The sequence below is a fragment of the Poecilia latipinna genome, unplaced genomic scaffold (assembly GCF_001443285.1).
Source record: "Poecilia latipinna isolate Pla-1442-1.1 unplaced genomic scaffold, P_latipinna-1.0 Scaffold1864, whole genome shotgun sequence".
In the NCBI taxonomy this organism is placed as follows: Eukaryota; Metazoa; Chordata; class Actinopteri; order Cyprinodontiformes; family Poeciliidae; genus Poecilia; species Poecilia latipinna.
Window position 1 is genome coordinate 16,352 of NW_015114480.1, and position 8,867 is coordinate 25,218.

Below are 8,867 nucleotides of genomic sequence, written 5' to 3' on the forward strand. Positions count from 1 at the left end.
TCTGATTGGAGACGGCTTTGAATTTTAACCAAGATGGCTGAGAACTGAAGGCAAACACCAGCCTCTGTTCTGACAAATATTGTCAAAAAATGTTTAAATGCAGCTTAAAGATGCAGAGCAGACTTCTTCCCCTAAAGCTCTGGCTTTTTATCTGCAATTCCCTCCTCTCAGCAGCCGAAAAAAAGAACAATCCAGACTGGGAGACAACATTAAAGATCCAGCCCTCAGGACAAACTCCTGCTGGGCTCACCTGTCAATCAAACCTCTCGCAGCGCAGCTCGCTGCAGCCTGATTTTCTGTTTTCAGATGACATCAGTGATAAAACGCTCAGCCATTTATCTCCAGGTTGGGCTAAAAATTACCAGCAAGGCATCAGATTCTGGATGTAGCTGCGTTATTGATCCTGTCAAGATGACACTAATAGAGAGAGAGGCAACAACTAAATAAAAAACCTTCCTGCTTTGAAGTTCACTTCAGAGCTTTATTACAAATATAAAATCACTTCGGACCCATTTCCCGAAGTTGAAAAGTTTCTTTTTGAAACGTTTGGGACATATTTTGTCCTTCTACTAATTAAAGTCAGAATCAGAAAAACGTCAAACAGCAGCAGAAGTGAAATGGAGTAATAAGGATTTTAAAGTTGCTGAGTGCCAGAAAGCAGCAGCATCGTCACCAGGTCACCAGGTCAAAGGTCAAAACGAGACGATGGACGCTCAGAAAGGAAAGCTAAGGGTTAGCGCTGCGTGCTTTTACTATTCTATGGAAAGACGTAAAGAAAAAGCTTTGAAAATAATCAGATACATGTCAGATTCACATGGAAGAGGCTCAACATTGGTTTGATCAGAACCGGGCCTTTCAGACTCCTGAGTAAAAGCTGAATATGAGCGAAGGAAACCGGATTTGGATTTCTTCCCCTCAATCTCATTTTTTTGCTGAATTGTGATAATTTTTTACGTTGTTGTTGGTATTTCTAACTAAATGCAGCTACAGTCAGATTTCTGTTCACGGCGACGTCACAGCAGCGCGATGTTTACAGGTAATGGACGCCGCCATTATGGATCGATTTTAGAGTTTATTCAGCAGTGAGAGCCAACAGTAATAAATCCAGATCTGATTTTTATTTTTTGGTTAAAAACTTAAAAAAAAATTTTTGGCCGTTCAAACTACCATGAAAGAATCAACTATGGGAGAAAAAAATCAGATTTTTTTTCTGAAGTACTTTTTTCTTTGCGTGGTCGTTAAGGAAGTGACACAGATCAGATTTATTTTAGGTTTCAGAATTGGGCCATTCAGACATCTGTGTGATTGTGTTGTGACTGCAGTCAGACTTCAGGCCTTATGGCCCCAGAACGACCCTCACATGCAGAATAACCACGTAGATGTCACACTGCAGCTCTATGTTCATGGAAGTAAAAATGGCCGCCGCTGTCTGTGGATGAGTTGTAAAGTCGTTGCTCCACAGGAGCCGACAGAGTCATCACCAGATCATCATAAGACGAAGGGAAGCTCGCGTCAGCCATCGATCATGTCTAGATTTACCGCGTTCGGCTTCTTCTGGAGCAGCATTAACGCCACAGTCGGATAAAACGCGACATGACCGTTCAGCCTTCAGATGCTTTGAAAACTATCAGATACGTATCTGATTTAGTTCCACAGACAAAACGCCCTGATTTTGTTTTGGGGAGAAAACTTCCTCAAAAAGTCGGGATACGTGCAAAGAAAATATCGGATTTGGGTCGCAGTCGCCTGCTGCGTGTTGCCTCACTGCTAAGCTCAGAATATTACTTGTAGAAACTTGTTTAAAAACACGGGTGACTTTCTGTTGCTCTGTTACATAAAATCCTAGCAAATCACACTTTTGTCTGCAGTTGGAACGAAACAAAATGTGAAAGTTTAAAGGGTAAAGATCCGTTGCAGCTCTCTTTTGTCTGCGAGATGAAAAAGCTTTAAATGTTGGCATGCAGGTTTACATTTGTATTTCGCCAGTCAATTAGGTCAGGCCCTCCTGGGCGCCTGCAGCAGGCGTGCTGCGTCTCACCTCCGAGGCCCGCCGTGGCGCCGCGCCAGGCCGTCCCATCTGTCTCAGCTCCTTGGATTGTTCTGCTTCAATCACAGTTTGGCTCTGATTCACTGCAGCAAACTCTGCACAGGGGAGGAAGTGTAGTTCATCACCATTTAATGCTCAACTTCATCCACATCATTACATGAAACAAGGCCTTTCAGAGACTACTTGAACTTTATTGGCGTAGAAAAGCACATCATTGTTAAACCACTGCAGACCTGACTTGGCGAGCAGCGTTAGCTCAGCACACATTGGTCAGGGTGTCCGCACAGCCTTAAAATGCCTTAAATCCATAATAAAACATGTAAGTTGGTCTTAAAGACCTGAATCAAAGGTCTTAAATTATGCTGTGGCCAGATTATTTAATGTAGTTTTGGTTCTTGAGGGACTTTTCTGTCAGGCAAAACTTTTAGTCACCTGCAGATTGATTGATTGATTTATGTGGATCCACTAACTAGCTGTCAATAGTTGCTAATGCATCCCTAGTAGCTAGCTAGCTCATTTGCGGCTATAATTGGAAAGTGCAGATTTTTTGCCGGTTGCTGGATGAAGTTCATACGTTGCTATGGAGATATAGGTCTTAAATTCTTATAGTTTTAAGACCTTCAGAGGGTCTTAAAAAGTCTTAAATTGGACCTGATACCCTGTTTAAGTAAAAACATTTAAATGAAGCATCAGGCCCTGCAGCTAGCTGTATGACGTTTGTTTTCATCACTGGCTCACTTCTGTTGTCCATACGATGTGAGTTGCAAAAACTTAAAACTAGGCTCTACAGGCACCTGATGCCAGGTTTACAGGTTCTGCAATGCTTGATTGTAATGCAGCAAGTCCTCCCAACCATCCCTTACATTTATTTATTTTTGTCTTAAATTTAAGGTAAATGGCATTAAAAAGTCTTACATCTCCTGAGGTCTGCAGATACTCTGTTGGTACCAGTTTGACTTGGTTCCTTCCTCTGTTGACGGTTCAGAGGTTGATCTGCGGGGAATCCGGGTAAAATCTCCGACCCGTCATTCTTTCCTTTCACACTTGACACCACTGCACTGCAGAGCCACAGCAGCCTTGGCTCTGAAGTGTGAAAAAGGCTGCAGCTCCTCGGTGTGAGGCTTGACTCTTCAGACTGTTGTAGCAGAAGAGGCCACAGAGGCCTTGATCCCTGCTCTGCTGAGGAAAACAGCTGGGTGTTAATTGAGACGAGGCTCCCAGAGGAACTGGACCCAGCTGCTGTTGGGTTGCTGCAGGGTTCAGGCTCTGCAGAGTCCCAGGCTCCCAGACCTGCTGTTCACTCCTGTTAGCCACCACGCAGCAGCAAGGCTGGGTCAACACTTCTGTGAGCTTAACACTTAAATTTCACAACAATCCACTGTTAGGGAAAATGATGACCAAGGGAAAAATATCCCACCCTTCATGCGTGAGCCTGACTAGGATTTATTTTCTGTTTAACGTCTTTTGTTCCCTCATAGAGATGCCAAAAGTTCATATCCCAATTATCTCAGTATATTCTACAGAAACAATTAAGTCTGTTCTAAGTTGTTTTCATTTTAATAGTTTTCTAACAGTCAAAAGTCAAGAATTTGACGCTTTAAAAGCAGTGGGGTGCACAAGTAGCGAGTTTTACCTTTCACGTGTCTTCGTCTCGGGGGGAGGGGGGGGGGCGATTTATGTTTTCGCATCCACCTGAATAATATGTAGTTGTGCCCCTGCTTATCATGTTTAGCGCAGCTAGCTTCTCCTACATTACGCTAGTTCAACATCTGCGTTTAAGGTTTTGTTATTGACAGTTAAGTGTCAAGCTCTTATTTTGAAGCAGCAGTTCTGTTTCCTCTCCACATGTTCTCCAGTCGTGATGCAGCGCAGCAAATAACGTTTATTTTGAATCCAGTGATCAGAAAATATTTTAAAATGTTTAAAAAACATTTAAATATTTAAAAAGTCCAAGTTGACCACTTAAGATCTCTCGGGTTGTTATTTAATAGAAATATTTTAATTCAAATCCCAAAAACATATTGATGAGTTGGACTATCCTCATCATGCTAATTGCTTCTCATTACTAGTCATTATTTTATTTATTTCTTAACCTCTACTTTGACTATTTTTTCTTTAACTCAGTTAAATATTGTTTTATGTTTGATATTACTAAAAAAGCCGTCCTATCATATTTTAATTAACTCTCCTTTAATCATTTTTTTCACGTTTAGTTTCTCGTATTGTTGCTTTGGAGTATTTAAGCTTTAATGAGTTCTGATCCCTTTTCCGCTGACGGCTCTCAGCCATCCTGTCGTAATTAACAGCAGATCTTCTTCTTTATTCAAACTCATGAATTCAACTCCTGAAAAAAATCCACATTTTAAGCTCTGATCTGACAGCGTTGAATTGAAGACGGTGTAACTAGTTATGCCTGAAGAAACAGTCTAAACCCATCAGGATGATGACATATTTATTTGACCTGTTCAGTAAAATAAATTCAAGTCACATTCACACATCAGCGGGAGGAGATCAAATGTCCAATTCAAGTTACTGAAATAGATCAAAAAGAAAAACCTTACTTGGTCAGTTTCTTCTTTTGCATAAACACGTCTCTTAGCTCAAACAGTTGGACAGTTTTTCACGATAAACATGAGATTTTCACAAATATTTTATTTACAGTTCAATATTTGTGAATTTTTCTGGAAAATTTACCGATCTTCTACCAATCTTTTTACATTCGAGCTCTTATTTTGAAGTGCAGGAAGACAGTAGCTCTGCTTCCTCTTCTCACATTCTCTGAGATTTTTCCCCAATAACTTTATTTAACATAGGAACATAACATAAATTAAATAAAATTAAATATCTTGGAGCATCATAGAATGAATAAATTATAAATAGAACTTGAGGGATCAAATTTCAATTAAAGTTAGCGCTTTAGCATTAGCTTCTGCTAAATACTTGGTGTAATGGTTTAGTGTTAGCAGAACTAATGTTTATGATTAGTGCTTCAGGGTTAGCATAGCTAGCTCTTTAATTATTTTGTGAGCAGCGTTCAGCATGTCTGAATCTAATAGTTTAATCTCTTCCGCCTTTTCTGCTGCTAATAACACATTTATTTAAATCAGCCATGTTCAAGCAGCGAAACATTTCAGACATGAAGGACACAGTACTCCGGTGTGTAAACACTGGAAAGAAGGTTGCAATTATTTCCTCAAGCAAACTGGGAGGTTCCTTCCCACCAAAAGCAGCAGGAGATGCGACTAAAAGCTCTTTGAGTTAGACAGAATGAGTAAGTAATGAGTGTTTTAGATGGTGGTTCTGCTGTGTTTCTCAGCTGCTGTATTAAAATTACCAATGAAACTAACTAAATGTCAACAGGAGGCAAGTTGTAATTAAAGAAGTTAAGGTATGTAAAAGTGAGTCGATACGTTCATGTTTTGGTCCACCTGCCTGCATGAATTTGGCAGCAGCTCCTCAAATATGTTCCCATGTTAGTGAGTTTCACTCCTGGTAGTCCAGTAGACTCAGTTTTATTACAACGGTCCATTAGGGCCATTAAGAAAACCCAAGAGGAAACTCAAAAAATTTAGATTAATCTCAGAAATTCCTAGGAAAAAAGTTTTCTAGAAATTTCTGAGTTTTTTTCCAGCAAATTTTCAACTTTTTGTGTTTTTTCTTGAAAATTTCTGAGATTTATCTAAAAGAGTTTGGGGCAGAAATTTACTTCCTTTTTTTATATCTACAATGGTCCTAATATGTCGTCGTAGATTTGGACCAAAGTTGCAACATTTGTTGCGTTTTCAACTGCTGTGGTCCTCAAACCAACCAACCCTTTGAAAAGCCTGTTCCCCTCCTCGCCTGTGGGGGCGCTGCACCAAGAACCAGTGAAGGAAACAACATAAAATCCTCAGAGGAAGACACTGAGCTCTACTTCCTTCACTAAACGTAATCAAAAACAGGGTGGTGTCTGATTTTAGCGATTATAGCAGCCATTTCTCCCGCTAGCGCTAAGCTAGCACATTTGTTACCCAGAATGCCCTGCGCTGTAGTCCACTTCCTGCTTTTTGAGTCCGTTTGGTGTTCACACATGCGTTCAAACCAAACCAGAGTTCACTTCAACCAAACGCAGACTGAGGTTTGTAGGAGGACCAGAGTTCGGTTGATTGGTCCGATTAGCGTTCACACCTCCCCAAGCGAACCGGACTGTCTAGACAAACAGACTGGAGTTGGAGTAAAGCGAACTAAACGGGGCTAAAAACCTCTTTTCAATCTCCTGCAAAAGCCATGGGAGCATTTACTTGAATACAGAGTGTTCTATTCAATGATTTTCACTAATAATCCAGGTTTCATCCATTATCAACCCAATTTGAAACTCATTATAGGCAGAAAAATGTCCTCCATTAACGATGTGCTCATAAGTTTGACATTAAAATCCATTTTTCTGTAAAAATGTTTAGTTTATGTATGAAACCTGACTCTCCTGGAGAGTTGGAGTCGCTGAAGGCAGCTCTCCATGTGTTTATTTCATTTCTTTTTAGCAAAGTGGGAAAAATGAAGATGCCAAAAACCGTCTGGTTCTTTAAAAACACGAAGGCTCTGCTTCTCATCGCTGCAACACAAAACAAATTCTCTTCATCTGTCACGTTGGTGGATTTCTGTCTGGCCCGCATTACCACAAAAAAAAAAGAAATAAATAAAGAAAGGAATGTCACCGGCAGGTTTATTTACATTTCCCATAAACGGCCCCTCCTTCATCCAGGCGTCGGCCAATCAGATTCCTGCATGGCCCTCATCCTGATGGAAACGCAGCGGCGCGCATGTGGCAGCAGCACAAACATAAATCCTCTTTATTTTCTGACATACGCATGAAAATGATTCTGTCACTGCTGCACACATGAAAATAAAAACACACCTAATTTATTAAGTCGCAGCTTCATGTTGTAAATATAGGAGAATAAAGGAAGCAGTTCAGATTTTAATCTTAACTGTTATAGTATTTTCTGAAAATAGTTTCTTCTGTTCAGTATTTATTACCCAACTGATGTGCAAATAATCACAATACTTTGAACTTTTTGAATTCTGCACTTAAAAATGAACCGAAATATGGAAAAACTAAAACTAAAGATAATAAAAATTAAAGTAACTAAAAATAACAAATAAAAACGAGCAAACAGACTCTGAAAACTAAATCAAACTAAACTATAATGAATACAGTCTCTATCCTCACAAATGAACCTCCATGTTTGACTCCTAACAGGAAGTCATCGCCGTATTGAAGGATTCTGATTGGCTGACAGGTTTTAGCTTTGCGCTGCACTGCCCCCTATGGGTCTGGCATGTTCATAGCAGCTCAGGGTCGGATTTGTGTTTTTGTGTACAATACTGTGTTTTAGCACTGTGGCGCAGGTATTACTTTTATAAAAACTAAGTTAGTAAGGTGTCAGTGATATAACAACCTTCTGGCTGTGGAAACACAGAGAGGAAAGAATTTCCCTACAGCATTAATTATTGATTATGAGCAAATTTAAAAAACACCATGGCAGCATGAGAAGTTTTTATTAAAATAAAACCACAGCGTCAGAAAAATCCACCCGTAACTAGATATTTTATTACTGAATTGCATTTTATTTGGACCAAATTGGCTTTTCAATTCTAGTTTTTTAGTAAATCAGTAAAATGGAGTCAATGACAACCAGAAATAATTTGACGTAGAGGGAAAAAATGATGTTTTAGGAAACACAGAAGGTTTTTATGCAACAATTGAAGGTTCATCTGAAATCCGCGTGTTGCTGTGGATGAAGGCGAAGCAGAATAATGAACAAAACAAGAACTGCTGCAGATCCTGTTTAAGAAGCTGCAGCTAATTTAGTGGAACGGGTCTAATCCTCGGCTCAAACAGGCCCGTGTTGGTTCTGCTGCCTCTGCGGCGCCAGGAGCCACCGGGCTCCCGGATCACGCCTCCGTGTCAAGCAAAGCAAGAATCTGACTCTTCTGCCTCATCAGAGCATTCAGACTTTTCCTCCCACCGTTACTTTTATGATTATTATTTATACGACCAAAACAAACCGAGTCCAAATCCCACAGCGGATTCAAAGGGAAACGTCTCGGTGTAATCAGACAAATATTTATCGGCCCCATTCAGAAACATGTCGAGTTATTACTGCAGGGATCAAAGGAGATTTGAAATCATTAGACAATAAAGCAGCTGTAGTGTTTAGTTAATCTGTTTGTTCTGGGGAAATGGACTGATGGTAAAACTAGGAGCTGTTAGCCGTTTACGGGCCGCGACAAGAAGCACCAAGACTCATTATCTTATGCATAAAGGCAGTTTACAGGTTCAGAGGATGTCACGTTACGTCAGCATCCACGGGACTGCGCATCAAAAAAGAGCAAAAAGGTATTAAATATTGGTAACACTTTATTTGAAGGGGGGTGAATAAGACTGTCATGACACTGTCATAAACATGACATAACACCTGTCATGAACATGAATAAGCCTTCATGAATATTTATGACTGTTGTCATAAAGCATCATTCGGTAAATCATGACACTTTTAATACAAAGTTGACATTATTCAAAATGTCTTTGTTATGACAACTTGACATTAACCAAGAAATCATTACTGATATAAATTTGTTATAAAAGTATTACTGATTGCACTTTAAAAATTAGGTAACTTTATGTTATTAAAGGTAAAGTTTAAACAGTAATGATTTCCGCTAATGTGCTAATACTGGAGCTAATGTTTTGTTTTACTACCTTGAAAACATTCCCCTAAGTTAATTTAAATCCTACAGTGATTGGTTTCAGGTTGTTATAGTTTTTTACACTCCATGT

The 8,867-nt window shown here is 39.7% G+C and overlaps 1 long non-coding RNA gene across 1 annotated transcript; it reads right to left on the reverse strand.

Moving 5' to 3' along the window:
• Positions 1-933: 933 nt before the first annotated feature.
• Positions 934-3,271, reverse strand: LOC106934810 (uncharacterized). Its single transcript, XR_001421772.1, has 2 exons — positions 2,963-3,271; positions 934-2,142 (listed from the first exon to the last, which is right to left on the reverse strand). It is a non-coding gene; the product is annotated as an uncharacterized LOC106934810 (long non-coding RNA).
• Between the last annotated feature and the right edge of the window lie 5,596 nt (positions 3,272-8,867).